Genomic DNA, 19,053 nt, shown 5'->3' with positions numbered 1-19,053 from the left:
AAAAACAAAAACAGTGGTTTACTGACGTTTCGACTGCGGGACCAGTCTTCATCTTGAGTAACATACAACATTGGAACACGCACGCTTATATAGGTGCAGAGGGTGTGCTGCAGTGTACCCTTTTTTTAACAACATTGCCGGGTTTGGGGCGAGGGAACAGGGAAGGGAGGGCATTATACATGTGGCACTATACATGATGACAAACTCTTTTCTAAAAAGACCAGCAATATTCAACTGCATGAAAAAAAAAACAGGGTAGGGAGTTGTTTAAATACACTTTTCATACGAATTACACGAATAGATGGATGGTGCAGGGAACGTCTCGACACTCGAAATGCAAAGTACACGAACAACAAATAAATACAGAACAGAAGCCGCCGGTGACGCATCCATTCCTGAAAACACCAATTACCGGCGGCTTGGGGAATGTCAGGGCGCTTTACAAGTTCACAGAAGTCACAGAAGAGCGCACGTGCCAGCAACGCAACCAATCATTTAGCCATGTAGGAAGTAACTAGGTGTGTCATGCGTGAAAGCAACTATTGAATCGGTAGCCAGTAAGGGTCAACAAGTTTCTGTGTATACAATAAAAGCATGTCACAGCATGATGGAGGCATGCAAAGAAGTGAGTAATGATTGACAGTCCAAGAAGCGGAGGGGTGGGGGAACCGTGCAACATCGAAGAAGATGGTGAGTGACCTCGCGGACAGCGCGTTCGCGATAACAAATTTAACCCCCCAAAGGGGGCTGCCAACCGCGGGAGCGGAGGCGTACTGGGAATGCAGCTACTATTCCACGAAAAAAAGGGGAGACAGACAAGGGTGGGGAGGGGGGAAACGTGTGGTGGCTGACAGTGTTCGGTAGGGCGAATGAAACAAGAAAAAAAAAAGAAAAAAAAACGGTGAAAGGAAAACAGTGAAAATAGCTTAGGTACCCACCAAAGACGATAATTTCCCACAACTCTCATTAATGCCTGAAGATGCAGATTTGAACTTGTAAATGAGATACGATTCGCGGATTAGTCGATCATGGTGAGAGCGAAACCCAGATTCTAATATCGTGGCTCTGGCGTGGTCCAAAGAGGAAGGTTAACGTGTTTTGACAACGGGAGAGATGGCAGAGTTTTGGAATGTGACTTGTGATTATTAAACCTAGATCTGAACGACTTTTGTGTTTGCCCGATGTATTGTAGGTGGCACACCGTACACTCGAGCAAATATACCACATTGGAACTATCACAGTTCAGGTTTCCTTTGATTTTTAGACGAAAGTCAGAGGCTGAACTGACCGCGGTATCCGTTGTGGACATGTGCGTGCATATTTGACATCGAGGCTTCCCGCAAGGACTGCATCCGCCGGTCGTTTGAGTCCTTATTTTGAATGAGGTCAGGACATCCCTAATGTTTTTGTTTCTCCTGTACACAACCCGTGGGGGTTCGGGAAAAATATGTTTTAGGCGCTCACTTTGGGTAAGAGTGTTATAGTGCTTTTTTAGTATAGACGAGACTTTGGGAACAGATGCGGAATGTGTTAAGACCAAGTTCGTTTGCGGTTTGTCGTGGGAGGTTTTGGTGCCTCTGAGAATGTCTGAGCGATTCAGGTTTCGTGCTCTGTCTATAGCGTTGTCAATTATTTCAACGGGATATTTTTGTTTCAGAAGTGCACTGCGCAGCTCCTTACAATTATCATTGAAGTCCTCTTCCTTTGAGCAAATTCGACAAAAACGATGAGCTTGACTATAGGGAATTCCGGTTTTGCAATGTTTGACGTGACTGCTTTGAAAATGTAGGTACTGTTGTTTGTCGGTCGGTTTTCGGTACAGTTTAGTTATCAGTTTTCCCTCTGAGACGGTGACGTTTACGTCAAGAAAATTAACAGTAGACGGGGAGTATTGGTAAGAAAAAGAAATGGAGGGATGCGCAGAGTTGAACGCGTCTATGAAGGTTATCAGATTCGTCTGCCCGTGAGTCCAAATCAGGAATACATCATCAATGAAACGCTTATAATAGAGTGGCTTTAAGCTCTGGCTATTCAGAAATCCACCCTCTAGGACGCCCATAAATATATTGGCATAGTTTGGCCCTACGCGTGTTCCCATAGATGTGCCACTTATTTGAACGTAGTGTTTTCCATCGAACTCAAAATTGTTAAGCTCTAGAATTAGCCGAAGAAGAGTGCTTAGTGTAGAGCCATCAACAAGTTTGTCAAAGGTTGCCTCTCTGTAAGCGTGAGTTACTGCTCGGATTCCATCGTCGTGCGGAATATTTGTGTAGAGTGACGCAACATCCATTGTAACCAGGAGGGAATTGCTGGGAATATCCAAATCTAAAACGTCCGAAAGGAAGTGGTTAGTATCTTTTATGTAGGAAGGAAAACTAGGTGGTATGATGCTAATTATCGAGTCCACGTACCTCGAAAGGTGTTCCGTGACGGTGCCTACCACCGCGACGATTGGGCGGCCGGGATTATCTTTTTTGTTGATTTTTGGCAGCAAGTAAAACCTGCCAGCTACAGGATTAAGCGGAACAAGTGAATGGGCGGTTCTTTCTGCCATTACTCCATCCTTCACCAATTGAGTGAGATGTTCTTTAACGGTTTCTTTAAAGTCGGCTGTAGGATCATTTTCGAGTGGTTTGTAGAATGACGAGTCTGATAGCTGCCTTTGTGCTTCTTTAACGTAGTCAACCTGGTTAAGTATTACTATTGCACCACCTTTGTCAGCTGGTTTAATTAAAATATCAGTGCGGTGAGAGAGGGTTTCTAATGAATTTTTTTCACTGATGGAGAGGTTGTGGCGGAAGGTAGACTGCTTTTTGTAAGCTTCAATGATGTCTTGTTGCACAGCTTTGATATACATATCTAAGCACTCGTCCCGCTGGGGTGGTGGTGTCCAGTGTTGAGGGCTGGACACCACCAGATGAAGACTGGTCCCGCAGTCGAAACGTCAGTAAACCACTGTTTTTGTTTTTAATCGTGCGTCCACCATTTTCTCAAGTGTATATATATATATATATATATATATATATATATATATATATATATATATATATATATATATATATATATATATATATATATATATATATATATATATATATATATATATATATATATATATATATATATATGCATATATATATATATATATATATATATATATATATATATATATAAATATATATATATATATATACCACCCAATGCAACAGAAAAGCACTGCTTAAAGCTCCAACTCAGAGTACTCTTTAAAAATTCGCGGGAACATGACGTGCGACACTTCCAATGTGATTTATTTGATTGAATGCAATCTGTGTCGAATGCAATATTTAGGGCAAACAGGGACCTCTTTCAGGCTCCGGTTCAATAATCACAAAGCGCACGCCAAAACGCGCCCGACCCTGCCCCTCTCCAGACACCTCAGCCTTCCAGATCATTCTTTCGATAAACTAAGCGTCACGCTCTTAGAGACGGGGTTCAGGTCAAACCGGGAACGAGAACAACGTGAATCATACCTCATATACCGATTCAATACAATCAAAACAGGTATAAATGTGGACCCAGGCACACTTGCAGCGATTAAAACATTGTCATCTACCTAACCGTATCAGTGGCGCTGTGGGTGTAGCCGGAACCGGACTCTCGAAATCACATGCACGTGAGCGTTTGTTCAGTGAATTTTTCCCACATTGCTGATGTCTTTCCGTTTTTGTTTTTATTTTTATACCTTCTCTCCTTTGCCGCTCTTCGTGTTCACTCCTATCTTTTTTTTTTTAATTTTCCTTTTTATAATCGTTTGTTATAACTTTGGAAACCTTTTCTAAATCTCCGTCACAATCTTACAATTAAGTAATGTTGCTTAGTGTCGGTGCTGTTTCAGCAATAACTTCTGTTTACCTTCTCCCCAAAACACGTGTGCGAAAATTGGTTGGGGGATTTAAACGTTTGGATATGACGCATAACCCGGAAGATAAGCAATACAATTCTGGGGTATGCGTTATTACTCGAGCTCACATATCTTTGCCGTTGTTATCACTATTCGCCCCCGCGGACTGGTTACATTTTTGACTGCTTGCAAATCTATTTTTCCCTCCCTTGCACCTAGAGTCGTCTTCTAAGCCCGGCCACCGAACCATCGGGGTTTATTTTCTCCGTCCCCCCCCCCCCATTCCGTTGAGCAGCTTGCGGTCTGGTTTGGCTTTTTCCCCCCCCCCCCTCCCCCCCGCCATTCCCCACTCAGCGGAGGGGAGACACCGACGACGCACGGGTTGTCGCTGAACTGCAAAGTGGCAGCTCTTAACAAAGACCTGAAAACTCGGCCTAGCGCCCCGTTCTCGGAAGGCGTCCGTCCGGCGAGGGAACGGTGGAATGGTGGCGGACCGTTTCCTTCTGCACGACTACAAAACGTCCTTTAATTGTCTCAGCTCCGGGAACGGGCCCATAAACGGGCTGTAAAATGCCTTGTTCGCACTTTCCGAACATATGGCGGGACACTCGCTTTCACTCAACGGAAACGCGATCCCTCGGAGCGTCTGGGCGTTAGCATAGTGACGGCTAGCGGCGGAAGATATATTGCCTTCTCTCCTTTGTTCTACAACCCCACTTTCGGACGCGGTTGAGCTTTTCGCGTTTCTGCCACCACTCGAATTCCTGTTCAGTGCTCTTTCATCTCCCTTTCTTCCCTTTTTTTTTCCTCTCCAACTATCTTGGCGTCTCTGTCGTCGTTGTTCAGTTTTTGTTCATTCTTCCAATAAGGAAGATTCCCGCTTCGTGTTTGTGTTGTTCACGTATGTTTGTGTGTGGTATCGCTGGCCATTCGTAAACCCGCTTTACACTTTCGACATATATGCTCTCTTCCGAAACGTCCGAAGCCATCATTCCTGTAGAAGACTTGTCTCGAAGTCGAAACGTCGAAATAAACCCTCCGCTGTTGCTGTTACCGAGGTTTCTTACTTTGTGTTCACCACGCCTTCGGCCCCATCACCAGCATGCCAGTTGTTTCAAGACCGGCCCCCGGCGCACCCTCGGAGCAGCAACTCACGCGGAGGTTCCCCAAACATCCGCCTACCTCTGCAGTGATCGGAAATTCACAGACTCGTTACCTTCACCAGCACTTCAATCCGTATGACACAGCGGCCCCTGCCTTCATCACCATCCGAGGAGCGACCACGTTCGAGATAGAAAGTGAGCTTCCAAGTATTCCAAGAACTGTGAGAACACTGGTGTTCCACGTCGGTACAAGCGAGCTGGAGCATTACGGCTGCGATGAGACCCTTCGCCGTCTTCGCCGACTGGTAAACAACACCCTTCGAACCAGACCGGAGCTCCAGAAGTTGGTCGTGTCATGTGTGTTCCCACGTCACACCAACCGCCGGCTTGACCGACCAAACGACCACTTCGTGAAGTGGTTTAATTGGGAAGCCCGCAAATTCAACGAAACAATCCGGAGCTACTGTCGTCGCCCAACCAAAGTGACGTACGTGGACTATCAGTTTGACTCACTTCCGCCCCGTCGTTTCCTGGCTGCGGACGGGCTTCACCCCAGCTTCCTAGGAGTCGCTGTGATGGCGCAAACTTTGAGGGGTCTTCTGATACGGGATGCAACAACGACGGCACCCGGGTGGTCATCAAAAGCGGCCACTGCCAGCAGTCCCTCGCATTACCAACCGGCAACCCAGACCAACAGAGTTCCGTTTCGCGACGCCGCGTCAAGTGAGCCACGCATCACCGATCATCATGCCAACCAGGAGAACATCAGTGCAGCAAGCCCGGCCGCCACAGCGGAGAACCCCGAAGACCACCGCCACCCCCCCCCCCCCCCCCCCCATTGTGAACACGGTTCAAGTGCCCTTTCCCGGAGTTCTGGCTGAAAACATCGACGTGGAGTTTCCGACAATCGCCCAGAGCATGACGCCCGGAACACCTGTGCAACAACGCCGCTCCATATTGACGACCGATAACCTACGCCAGCCGCCCACACCTGCTCCCCGCATTAGGACCGACTGATATGTAAATGGTGAGTCCGGTTCTGTGCCTGCATTCCACAGCGCCACATTCCTAAGAATAAGAAAACTTTCTGACAAACGAATTAGACATGATCTTCATAAATCAACGCTTCAAGTTTACCTAAAAGCTGGAGTAACCTCTAAAGGTATCACGCTCTCTCACGCGCCTTCCATAACGAACCTTGATCATCACGACCGACTAGCATGGCAGAACGTTCTCTGAAGTGCTTCTCTCGAACTTGTAAAAATTGCCATCAATCATAGCGAAAAACAGGTGAAACAGCTAACTGCCCAAACCATAGCTCTTATCCGCTCCAACGGGCCCCTGTCACCAGACGAAATAAACTCCTTAACGGAGTTCGAAAAAGCTAAACACCGTGACCTCATAGACACAAAAATTCGCAAACTAAGACGAGATAGAGTTCCCAACCCTACTTTGCCTGAAATTTCGCCTTTCAACTATAGCCCCGACCCTCAACCACTTTCTTGCATAGTGAATAACCAACCTACTAAAGAACCGCGCGGCACCGCTATCGTAAACTTATCTGGTACTGCCCTGTCACCTGATGAAACAAAACTACTCTCGAAGGGGCTGAACTTCTGCCCCACAACCGGCTGCTTTAATGAATTCCAGTTACTTCAAGATCGAGATAACTTTGCAAGAAATTTAAGACTAAGAGAATACTTTTTAGATAAGCCTCCTAACGTTCAAGATGCGCAGACACGCCCAAACAGGGATTGGACGCGAAGCACTCAACGTGACGAGTGCCTGAATCTGTACATCGCCGCTGTGCAAAAAGATGTCATGCGGGAATATGAAATTCACAAAGGTAAACGTCAAAATTTAACAAAGTCTGAAAAAGCGTGCTTGAAGGGTTTGGAAAATAGAACTGACATACCAATTAAGCCTGCCGATAAAGGAGGAGCGATTGTAATTGTGAATACTGTGGATTACATTCGAGAAGGGCACCGGCAACTTGATGATTCAAACTTTTATGAGCGCCTTGCGGAGGACCCCACGATTGAGCACACCAAAATCGTAACTTCGGTATTAAAAGATCTCTTGGACGGGGGAAAAATAACCTCCAGTGAGCACAGTTTAATGCGACCAGTGCAACCCCGTCCGGGCCGATTTTACATGCTTCCTAAGATCCATAAAACTGGCAACCCAGGGCGCCCAATCATATCCGGCATTGGCACAATCACCGAACGCATATCGGGGTTTGTGGACAAACTAATAAGGCACATTCCCAGCGTCCTGGACTCGTACATAAAACACACCACGGATTTCCTCAAAGTTATTTCGGATCTTCGTGTACCAAAGGACTCGTACCTAGTAACCCTTGACGTATCTTCCCTTTACACTAACATCCCCCATGACGAAGGGATAGCCGCACTAACCAGCATGTATGCGCTCCATAAACAGTCAGATACCCCAGACTGCCATGTAGTTGCGAGGTTAGCGGCCCTCGTCTTAGAACTAAATTCATTTGAATTCAACAATGAGTACTTTCGGCAAGTTAGTGGAACCTCCATGGGAACCAAGATGGCACCAAGCTACGCCAATCTGTTTATGGGGAAGTTAGAGGCCACATTCCTGTCTGAATCCCAATTAAAACCCCTCCTGTACAAAAGGTACATTGACGATATCTTTTTTATTTGGACCTACAACGAGGATGAGCTGCTCCACTTCATCGACTGTTACAATTCTGCACACCCGAACATCAATTTTACTCACACCTACTCTCAAGAGAGCATAAACTTCCTGGATGTGACCGTGACAATTGAAGACGGTGAACTCACGACAAAGCTGTATCGGAAGCCAACAGATCGCCAGCAATATCTACATTACCAAAGCGATCACCCACGTCACTGTAAGAATAGCATTCCTTATAGCCAGGCACACCGTTTCAAACGAATCTGCTCAAAATCGGAAGATTTCACTACCAACGCCAAAAATTTAAAAACCATGCTGGAGGGGCAGGGGTACCCAGCGCGTGTAACTGATGACGCCATAAAAAAGGCCGAAGCACTCAACCGCGTGGACCTAATTGCGAACCGTCCCCCACAACGCGACTTACAACGAACAGACCTATGCTTAACGTACAGCACCAACTTTCCTAACGCAAAAAACATCTTGAAGCGGCACTATAACATTCTCGGACAAAGTGAACGCCTCAAACGGGCGTTTCCGTCCTTTCCAGGCGTCGTCTACCGACGATCCCGGAACCTCAAAGACACACTCGTGAACGCAAGGACAAATTCATTGTCCGCGCATAATGAATGCCGGCCATGCCTGAAACCGCGGTGCCTTGTCTGCAAGGCAATGCAACAGACAAGCACTGCTCAAAACTCCAACTCAGAGTACTCTTTAAAAATTCGCGGGAACATGACGTGCGACACTTCCAATGTGATTTATTTGATTGAATGCAATGTGTGTCGAATGCAATATATAGGGCAAACAGGGACCTCTTTCAGGCTCCGGTACAATAATCACAAAGCGCACGCCAAAACGCGCCCTACCCTGCCCCTCTCCAGACACCTCAGCCTTCCAGATCATTCTTTCGATAAACTAAGCGTCACGCTCTTAGAGACGGGGTTCAGGTCAAACAGGGAACGAGAACAACGTGAATCATACCTCATATACCGATTCAATACAATCAAAACAGGTATAAATGTGGACCCAGGCACACTTGCAGCGATTAAAACATTGTCATCTACCTAACCGTATCAGTGGCGCTGTGGGTGTAGCCGGAACCGGACTCTCGAAATCACATGCACGTGAGCGTTTGTTCAGTGAATTTTTCCCACATTGCTGATGTCTTTCCGTTTTTGTTTTTATTTTTATTCCTTCTCTCCTTTGCCGCTCTTCGTGTTCACTCCTATCTTTTTTTTTAATTCTCCTTTTTATAATCTTTTGTATAACTTTGAAAACCTTTTCTAAATCTCCGTCACAATCTTACAATTAAGTAATGTTGCTTAGTGTCGGTGCTGTTTCAGCAATAACTTCTGTTTACCTTCTCCCCAAAACACGTGTGCGAAAATTGGTTGGGGGATTTAAACGTTTGGATATGGCGCATAACCCGGAAGATAAGCAATACAATTCTGGGGTCTGCGTTATTACTCGAGCGCACATATCTTTGCCGTTGTTATCACTATTCGCCCCCGCGGACTGGTTACATTTTTGACTGATTGCAAATCTATTTTTCCCTCCCTTGCACCTACAGTCGTCTTCTAAGCCTGGCCACCGAACCATCGGGGTTTATTTTCTCCGTTTCCCCCCCCCCCATTCCGTTGAGCAGCTTGCGTTCTGGTTTGGCTGTTTCCCCCCCCCCATCCCCCACTCAGCGGAGGGGAGACACCGACGACGCACGGGTTGTCGCTGAACTGCAAAGTGGCAGCTCTTAACAAAGACCTGAAAACTCGGCCTAGCGCCCCGTTCTCGGAAGGCGTCCGCCCGGCGAGGGAACGGTGGAATGGTGGCGGACCGTTTCCTTCTGCACGACTACAAAACGTCCTTTAATTGTCTCAGCTCCGGGAACGGGCCCATAAACGGGCTGTAAAATGCCTTGTTCGCACTTTCCGAACATATGGCGGGACACTCGCTTTTAATCAACGGAAACGCGATCCCTCGGAGCGTCTGGGCGTTAGCATAGTGACGGCTAGCGGCGGAAGATATATTAAATGCAGAGCATTTCAGTAACTCACGATGTCACCCGCGTTGGCGTCCGTAGTCCGCACGCTCACTGCGCATGCGCGTCGAGTCGAGGCGATAGCGAACACTCACGCGAGGGGCATCGGATTGGATTCGAACACTCTCTCGCGAGGGGCATTGGATTGAATTCGATTGGATTGGCATGGATTGGATTGGCTTGGATTCGCTTGGCTTGGCTTGGATTGGATTCGGATTGGATTGGATTGGATTAAAGTGGATTGTGTTGGATTGTGTTGCGTCATAGCCGTGGCACGTTGCGTCATAGCCGCGGCAGACGCGCTGGGGCTGGCGCATGTGCAGTACTCTCTCTTCCGCGGTTTCCTCTCCTTCGGGCGCGCTGCGCATATAACCAGTGTGCCGTTCTCCGGCGAAGCAACATCCGCTCTTGGCTCAAACACCTAGAGTCCACGCCGCTTTACAAGTACGCCGACGTCGTCGACTGGGACCGGCTTACGCAGTCCCTCAACGTATATAAGCGGCGGAGCGCGCGTTCGGAATTCAGTCAAGGGCGTCTTTGCTTGGCTTTCGCTTGACGTGACGCTTTGCTTGACTCGAGTAGATGCGACGCATTTACTCGAGTTCCCCCTGTGGGAAGATGCGGGCGGCTTTTTTGCCTTCTCTCCTTTGTTCTACAACCCCACTTTCGGACGCTGTTGAGCTTTTCGCGTTTCCGCCACCACTCGAATTCCTGTTCAGTGCTCTTTCATCTCCCTTTCTTCTTTTTTTTTTGTCCTCTCCAACTATCTCGGCGTCTCTCTCTTCGTTGTTCATTTTTTGTTCATTCTTCCAATAAGGAAGATTCCCGCTTCGTGTTTGTGTTGTTCACGTATGTTTGTGTGTGGTATCGCTGGCCATTCGTAAACCCGCTTTACACTTTCGACATATATGCTCTCTTCCGAAACGTCCGAAGCCATCATTCCTGTAGAAGACTTGTCTAGAAGTCGAAACGTCTAAATAAACCCTCCGCTGTTGCTGTTACCGAGGTGTCTTACTTTATATATATATATATATATATATATATATATATATATATATATATGTCTATATATATATATATATTGACACGGTGTTGGTGGCAAGGCGGCGCGCCTATCAGCACGACAGAGAGTCTGCGCTATAGAAACCTCTTCATGGTGAGAAAAGGGCCGGATAGTGTCGAGGAAGCTATTTGCCAGTCGCATGTATCAAAGAAAGGTGCGTATCCCGTGACCTCGTGCTGAGCGGCATTGTAAGCGTATGTGATAAAAGGTAACACGTCGTCCCAGTTTTTGTGATCTCAGGACACGTACATGGCCAACATGGTTGCCAGTGAACGATTGGTTCGCTCAGTAAGGCCATTGTTTTGTGGGTGATATGGCGTGGTGTGTTGGTACTGTGACCTACAGAGACGAAGGAGCTCTTCTACGATATCCGCTGTGAATTGTCATCTGCGATCACTTATAACCATACGGGGCACCATGGCGCAGTATGATGAAGGGCAGAAAAATGTGTGCACCCTCGGAAGCTATAGCAGATGGCAGAGCTGTCGTTTCGACATATCTTGTCAGGTAATGGACACGGACAACTACCCATCGATTCCCGGCTACCGACACTGGAAACGGGCCTAGCAAGTCAACTCCTACTTTTTCAAAAGGTGACGTTGGTGGACGCACCGTGTGCTAATGCCCTGAAAGAGGAAGTGTGAGGTGCTTGTAGCGCTGGCATACCTTGCATCCGGCAACCTACTGCTTCGTCGTCTTCCAGAGGCGACGCCAGTAGAAACGTTGACGGAGTCGATAAAGCGTGCGGGAAAAGCCAAGATGCCAAAAAGCCAAAACGACCACCATCGGACGAATAATTCTGTCTCCAGAGCAAGCCATCTCAGACAACGAACGGTGAGGTCGACGCTTGAGACGCCTGTGCGGAGACAAAAAATGGCTTCAAGCTGCTATCTTTTTGTTGCTCTTCCTGAAACACGAGTGCATTGGGGAGCGTGGTCGAGATGGAAGCTAAGGAGTCGACATGGTGTTCTTCCTCAAATAGCTGCGCTTGTTGAGGCAGGCGCGACAAACAGTCAGCGTCAATGTAGCGGCACCCGCTCTTGTAGACAACAGCGAAATCGAATTCTTGAAGCCGTAAAGACCAGCGAGCGAGTCGACCAGAGGGGTCGCGTAGTCCGACAAGCCAGCACAGGGAGTGATGATCTGTTACAATGGTACAATGACGTCCATAAATGTAGGGTCTGAACTTTTAAATGGCGAAAATCATGGCAAGGCATTCTAGTTTTGTCACAGTGTAGTTACGCTCTGTTTTCGAGAGGGTACGACTTGCGTAGGTGACAGCGCTATGCGCACCTCCATGCGGCTGGACCAGCACAGCCCCAACACCGATGGCGCTGGCGTCTGAGTGGATCTCAATGGGGGCCGAGGGGTCGAAGTGGCGCAACACAGGACTGGATGTCAACAAATACTTCAACTCCGTGAAAGACGAGTCACATTCGGGAGTCCACACAAAGGGCTTGTCTTTACGAAGAGATGTGATGGGAGAGGCGATCTTGTCGAAGTCTTTCATAAACCGACGAAAGTAGGAGTACAGTCCAAGGAAGCTCCGCAGGTGCTTAAGTGATCGGGGTTTTTGAATATCACGAACCGCAGCAATCTTTTTGGGGGTCGGGCCTGATTCCATCGTGGTCAACAAGGAAGCCAAGCACAAGCGCCTGGTGCTGGCCGAAATGGCACTTCTTCGAGTCCAGGACCAGGCCGGCCTGTGCGATGCGCTGGAGAAAAACATTAAGCCGCTGGTTATGCTCGTCAAACGTCCTGCCGAAAACAATGACGTCATCTAGATAACACATGCAGGCTTCCCACTTCAGGCCTCACAGGACAGAGTCCATGAATCTTTCGAATGTTGCAGGCACGTTGCACAGGCCGAATGGCATAACATTAAATTCGAACAAGCCATCTGGTGTGACGAACACTGTCTTCTCCTTGTCGTCCGGGTGCATAGAAATCTGCCACTAGCCCGATCGAAGATCAACCGACGAAAAGTAGGAGGCAGAATGAAGACAATCGATGGCGTCGTCAATCCACGGGAGTGGGTAGACGTCCTTCTTAGTCACATTATTAAGCATACTGTAGTCAACGCAAAATCGCCACGTGTTGTTCTTCTTTCTGGCCAGTATTACAGGGGCGGCCCATGGGCTCGTAGATTCCTGGATCACACTGTTCCAGAGCATTTCCTCAGTCTGTTAATTTATATCGCTGCGCTCTGCAGGAGAAGCGCGGTAAGGTTTCTGCCGGATGGGTGGTGCATCGCCGGTGTGAATTCGATGTTTCGTCCGAGACTCTGGTGGCAGGGGAGGGTATTTACCCTGCGTGAAATCGAACACCGAAGCGTGCCGAGCCAGCAATTTTTTCAATGCGTGTCGTTGCTCGGACGGCAACGATTTGCTAACCATTTTTTTTCTGTGCTTGGGGGTAGTAGCCAGTGCCACTCTTGACCCCGAGAAGTCAGAGTGGCGCGGGCTACCACCCCCAAGCACAGGAAAAAATTTCATTGACATAAATACCCCAGAAAGCGGGGGGGAAGGGGGGGGGCGGCGGGGAGAATAGCCCCGCCAGTAGGGTAGTGGTTATCGCACCAGGCCGGTATTCTGGAGGTCGTGGGTTCGGGTTCCACCTGGCGGGCATTTTGTCTCCGCTTTCTTTCTTTCTTTCCAAATTCTTTATCTGTTTTATTGACCTACCACAACCTCCCCTTTGCTTTCTGAGGTTTTCTTGACTGTCAACCCTTATTTCTGCGCTATTTCTACGAGCCCCTCATTTCCTCTTCTGATTCGCTATATATATATATATATATGTATATATATATATATATATATATATATATATATATTGTAACAAAGATAGTGAGCGACCGTTAGAGAACCAGTCTCCCCGAGCGGGTATGTGTTCGGCTAAAGCGGAGGCTGACCTTCTGAGTGGCGTCAATCCCCCAGTGGGTATGTGTCCCCGTAGCGACACAGCGGCAGCTCCATCGACAGTGCTTCGGCACGAGACCTGCGCGCGGACGCGGACCTAGTTTGGACTCTGAAATGGCCAGACCTCGTTGGTGCCTCTTGCAAGACCTGCCAATAAACCCCATTATATTTTGGTGGAGGTCCTAGTCTTCACGCGATCCCCAGCCTAGAACTACGAAGCAAGCGAGTGCTCCCGCCCCTGCATCGAGAAATCGACGACGAAATGGCGTCGCAACAGCAGGCACCCATCGTGTGCTCCGGGTCTCTTCGCCAACTCGACCCCGCCTTTTTCAATGGCAAAGACGACGCCGATGACGAGGATTGGCTGTCTGCCTACGAAAGGGTGAGCGCCTACAACCGATGGGACGACGGGATGAAGCTGAACAACGTCGAGTTTTCCCTGACCGAGCTCGCCAACACGTGGTTTCATAACCACAAACCGCGCATGAAAACCTGGCCTGAATTCACGACCGAGTTCTTTAAGGCGTTCGGTCGCCCCGCTGTACGCAAGCTTCTCGCTGAACAGCGGCTTCGCGTGCGAGCACAGCGAGACGACGAGGGTTACACCAGTTACATTGAGGACGTCGTGGACCTCTGCAAGCGGGTGGATCCTGCGATGCCTGAGTCCGACAAGATCAGGCACATCCTCAAAGGCATCGAGGATTATGCATTTCAGATGCTCCTGGGCAAGAACCCGCCGACTGTTGACGAAGTCCTCAATTGGTGCCTAAGCTATGACGAGCTGCGTAAACAGCGTGTTGTGACTCGACAACGCACACTGCCTAACGAAGACATTTCACGAGGGACACTGTCGTCATTGGCCGTACCTTCCTACCTTTCTCCTCTTCTGCCGCACATCGAGGCGTTCGTGCGTGCAGAAGTTTCGCGGCAGCTGGCCCTGCTTCCTAGCGCTCGAGAGCCTGCCTTTCCGCTGCCCCCGACTGTGCGGCGAGTGATTCAAGAACAGGTCGCCGAGGCACTTCCCTCAGCCTGCCAACCGCCACATGTGCCTGTGTCCGTGGCTTCACCCTTGACCTCACACTTAGCGTCAGCAGTGGCACCGCCCTTTTCAACTACCGCCGCAGCGCCTCTCGCTTCCCCAGTAGCATCGACCCTAACGGTACCCATGGCTGCGCCTCTCGCTTCACCGGCTGCGATGAATTACGCTTCAGTCGTACGACAACTGGAGCCAGGCGCCTTTCAGGCATGTCAGTACACGGCACCCCAGCGGGCGACACGGTATTCTCGACCGGCACCTCAACAGCTCAATCCTTGGCGCACACCAGACAACCGCCCGATATGTTACGCATGCTGCATTCCCGGGCACGTGGCGCGGATGTGCCGTCGGCGGCCACCACTTGATCGTGATGTCCACCCTGTGTCGGCCTACGGATCTCAGCCGTATTTCGCCCCGGTGATTCGTGACCGACACCGAGCTCCTGTACTAGCGAGCCACCACCATTTTCGAGCCGTCGCCCTTCTTCACCGCGTCGCCGCTCCGTGTCGCCCATGCGCCCCCGACAAAATCCGGTTGCCGAGGGAAACTGACGGCTGCAGTTCCCGAGGCAAGAACTGCACAAACGTCAAAATGCCGAAGTCCTCTTATATCACCCGCTAACGTTATAGATGTGACTGTGGAAGGTGTCGCCGCACTAGCGCTTGTTGATACGGGAGCCGCAGTGTCAGTGTTAAGTGAACGTATCTGCCGCTCGTTGCGTAAAGTCACAACACCTCTCGGTGGACTTACTCTTCGGACTGCAAGTGCGCAAGAGGTTAAGCCGCTAGCCATGTGCACCGCTCGTGTCCTCATCCAAGGCATCACTTACGTCATCGATTTCGTTGTGCTCCCGTCATGTTCTCAAGATATCATTCTTGGGTGGGACTTTCTATCCCGTCATCACGCCATAATCGATTGTGCTCGTACGCAAGTTGAACTTCTACCGTTGTGGGAGCCGCCGCAGAACGAACTGTCGATCAAGTTGCTGGTTTCCGAAGATACCAATATTCCCCCGAGCTGCTCCGTGATTGTTCCTGTTTCTTGCAATGTCGCTGCCGACACAACCGTGATTTTCACACCGTCGAGTTTATTTCTTTGGCGCAAGTTGCTCCCCTTACCCTCCGCTGTCCTCGATGTTCGTTCTGGTTCAAGCTTAATGGCGGTCAGCAACGCATCCTCTTGCCCGACAACACTGTTCCACGGGGAATGTCTGGGATTCGTGGAAGCTGTTGATTCCTCGCATGTAGAGGCCGTGCCCGACGAACCGTCGTTCTTCTGTGTGAGTGCACTTAGTCCCGAGTGTACGGCAAGTCCAGACGTGTTCCTACAGTCTATCAACAAAGACCTCACCTCGGCCCAACGCGACCAGCTCATCAACCTTCTACAACGTTTTCGGGAATCGTTCGATTGCCAGCAAGCCACATTGGGACGCACGTCGAATGTCGCCCACGAAATTGGCACCGGCTCCCACGCACCACTACGGCAGCGGCCATATCGCGTGTCACCTGCGGAGCGCCGCGTGATCGACGAGCAAGTGGCAGATATGCTTGCGCGCAACGTAATTCGGCCCTCTACCAGCCCGTGGGCCTCCCCCGTGGTACTGGTAACTAAGAAAGACGGGTCGATCCGGTTCTGCGTAGATTACCGTCGCCTGAACAAGATTACACGCAAGGACGTCTACCCGCTACCTCGTATCGACGATGCTCTTGACTGCTTACAGGGGGCAGAATTCTTCTCCTCACTAGATTTGCGGTCAGGCTACTGGCAAGTGCCCATGGCCGATGCCGATCGCTCAAAAACGGCGTTCATTACGCCGGACAGGCTTTACGAATTCAATGTGATGCCTTTCGGGCTTTGTAATGCGCCAGCTACCTTCGAGCGAATGATGGGCAATGTTTTACGGGGCCTCAAGTGGAAAACATGTCTGTGTTATCTCGATGACATTGTCGTGTTTTCGCCAGATTTCCACACGCACCTTGAGCGCCTTGAACAAGTGTTGACGTGCCTTGCTTCGGCTGGCTTGCAAATAAACTTGAAAAAGTGTCGCTTTGCTGCTCAGAGGCTAGCAATCTTGGGCCACGTTGTTTCTAAAGACGGCATACTTCCGAACCCGGAAAAGCTTCGTGCAGTGGCAGAGTTTCCAAAACCGACCACCCTCAAAGACCTACGAAGCTTTATTGGTCTCTGCTCTTATTTTCGGCGATTCGTTCGAAACTTTGCCACCATTATCGCCCCTTTGACACAGCTCCTCCACGGAAGCGCAGAAATTACCGACTGGCCTCCTGCTTGTGAAAAGGCATTTGTGGCTATGCGAAGCCTGCTGACGTCGCCACCCATACTACGCCATTTTTATCCGCTTGCACCTACTGAACTTCACACTGACGCCAGTGGTGTCGGTCTAGGTGCCGTTTTCGCTCAGCCTAAAGCAGGCTTCCATGAATACGTTGTTGCATACGCCAGTCGCACCCTTACTAAGGCGGAGCGGAACTATTCCGTCACCGAGAAGGAATGTTTGGCTATTGTTTGGGCTATGGCCAAATTTCGTCCCTACCTTTACGGTCGTCCATTCCACGTTGTCACGGATCATCACGCTCTATGCTGGCTGTCCTCACTGAAAGACCCTCCCGGTAGACTCGGACGTTGGGCTCTTCGACTTCAAGAGTACGACATCCGAGTCATATACCGGTCCGGACGCAAACACAGTGATGCCGATGCCCTGTCTCGGTCACCCGTCGTGTCCGACACTGGTTCCCTGTCCACAGCAGACTGCGCGGTGGCGTCGCTAGCTATACAAGATATGGCCTCAGAACAGCGTAAGGATCCGTGGATTGCCGCAATCTTGCAATACCTGTCGAGTCCATCAACAGTTCCAGCATCCCGGGCAACGCGCCGCCAGGCTTCACACTGCGCCATACGTGACGACCTGCTCTACCGCCGGAACTACTCATCTGAAGGCAGGAAGTGGCTACTCGTCATTCCTGGCCATTTGCGTTCCGAATTTTGCTCTTACCACCACGCTGACGCACAGTGCGCCCACGCTGGGGTGCTGAAAACGTATCAGCGGCTCCGTTTGCGCTACTACTGGCGGGGGATGTACACATTTGTGATCAAGTACATCCGCTCGTGCACAGAATGTCAGCGTCGTAAGTGTCCCCCTTAACATCCCCCGGGAGCATTGCAGCCACTACCGTGTCCAGCACGACCTTTTGACCGTGTTGGAATAGATATTTACGGTCCACTTCCCAGCACGGCCGCAGGCAATCGTTGGATTATTGTGGCAGTTGATCACTTGACACGGTACGCGGAAGCAGCTGCACTGTCCACTGCCACTGCTCGCGATGTCGCATCCTTCCTTCTTCAACGTTTTATTCTGCGGCAAGGAGACGCCCAGGGAGCTGTTGAGCGACCGGGGACGAGTCTTCTTGTCCGAAGTCGTGGAGGCGCTGCTCAATGAATGCCGCGTTGTTCACAGGAAGACTACATCCTACCACCCCCAAACCAACGGGATGACAGAACGTTTTAACCGTTCACTGGGCGACATGCTGTCGATGTATGTTTCTCGTGACCATTCGAACTGGGACTTAGTTCTTCCTTTCGTCACGTACGCGTATAATACGGCCACGCAGTCAACCACCGGCTTCTCACCATTCTTTCTGCTGTACGGGCGTGAACCTTCCTGCCTACTTGACACCATCCTTCCTTACCGCCCTGACATCTCGGAATGTGTTCCAGTCTCGGAAATCGCCAAGCGAGCCGAAGAGTGCCGCCAACTGGCACGCTCTTTCACGGCAGCAGACCAAGGACGTCAGCAGTATCGCCACGGCGACAGTAGTGGAACGCCAGCTTACGCTGCTGGCTCCCTTGTATGGCTACGAACACAGTCTACGGCCCCGGGGCTTTCAAGCAAACTTCAGACGAAATACCAGGGTCCCTACCGAGTCGTCGAAAAAACGTCTCCCGTCAATTACATTGTCGAGCCGGTCACTCCTAGTACCGATCGTCGCTTCCGTGGCCGCGAGACAGTGCACGTTCAGCGCCTCAAGCCCTATTACGACCCGCTCATCGTCGCATCACCCTGAGTCGCCAAGGATGGCTCCTTCTGTCCCCGGGGGTGATTGTAACAAAGATAGTGAGCGACCGTTAGAGCCCCAGTCTCTCCGAGCGGGTATGTGTTCGGCTAAAGCGGAGGCTGACCTTCTGAGTGGCGTCAATCCCCAAGTGGGTATATGTCTCCGTAGCGACACAGCGGCAGCTCCATCGACAGTGCTTCGGCACGAGACCTGCGCCCGGACGCGGACCTCGTTTGGACTCTGAAACGGCCAGACCTCGTTAGTGCCTCTTG

Source organism: Haemaphysalis longicornis, unplaced genomic scaffold, assembly GCF_048455015.1.
Source record: "Haemaphysalis longicornis isolate Haplotype H1 unplaced genomic scaffold, Haemaphysalis longicornis Haplotype H1 scaffold_2, whole genome shotgun sequence".
NCBI lineage: Eukaryota > Metazoa > Arthropoda > Arachnida > Ixodida > Ixodidae > Haemaphysalis > Haemaphysalis longicornis.
Note: the sequence above shows the minus strand (reverse complement) of the source record.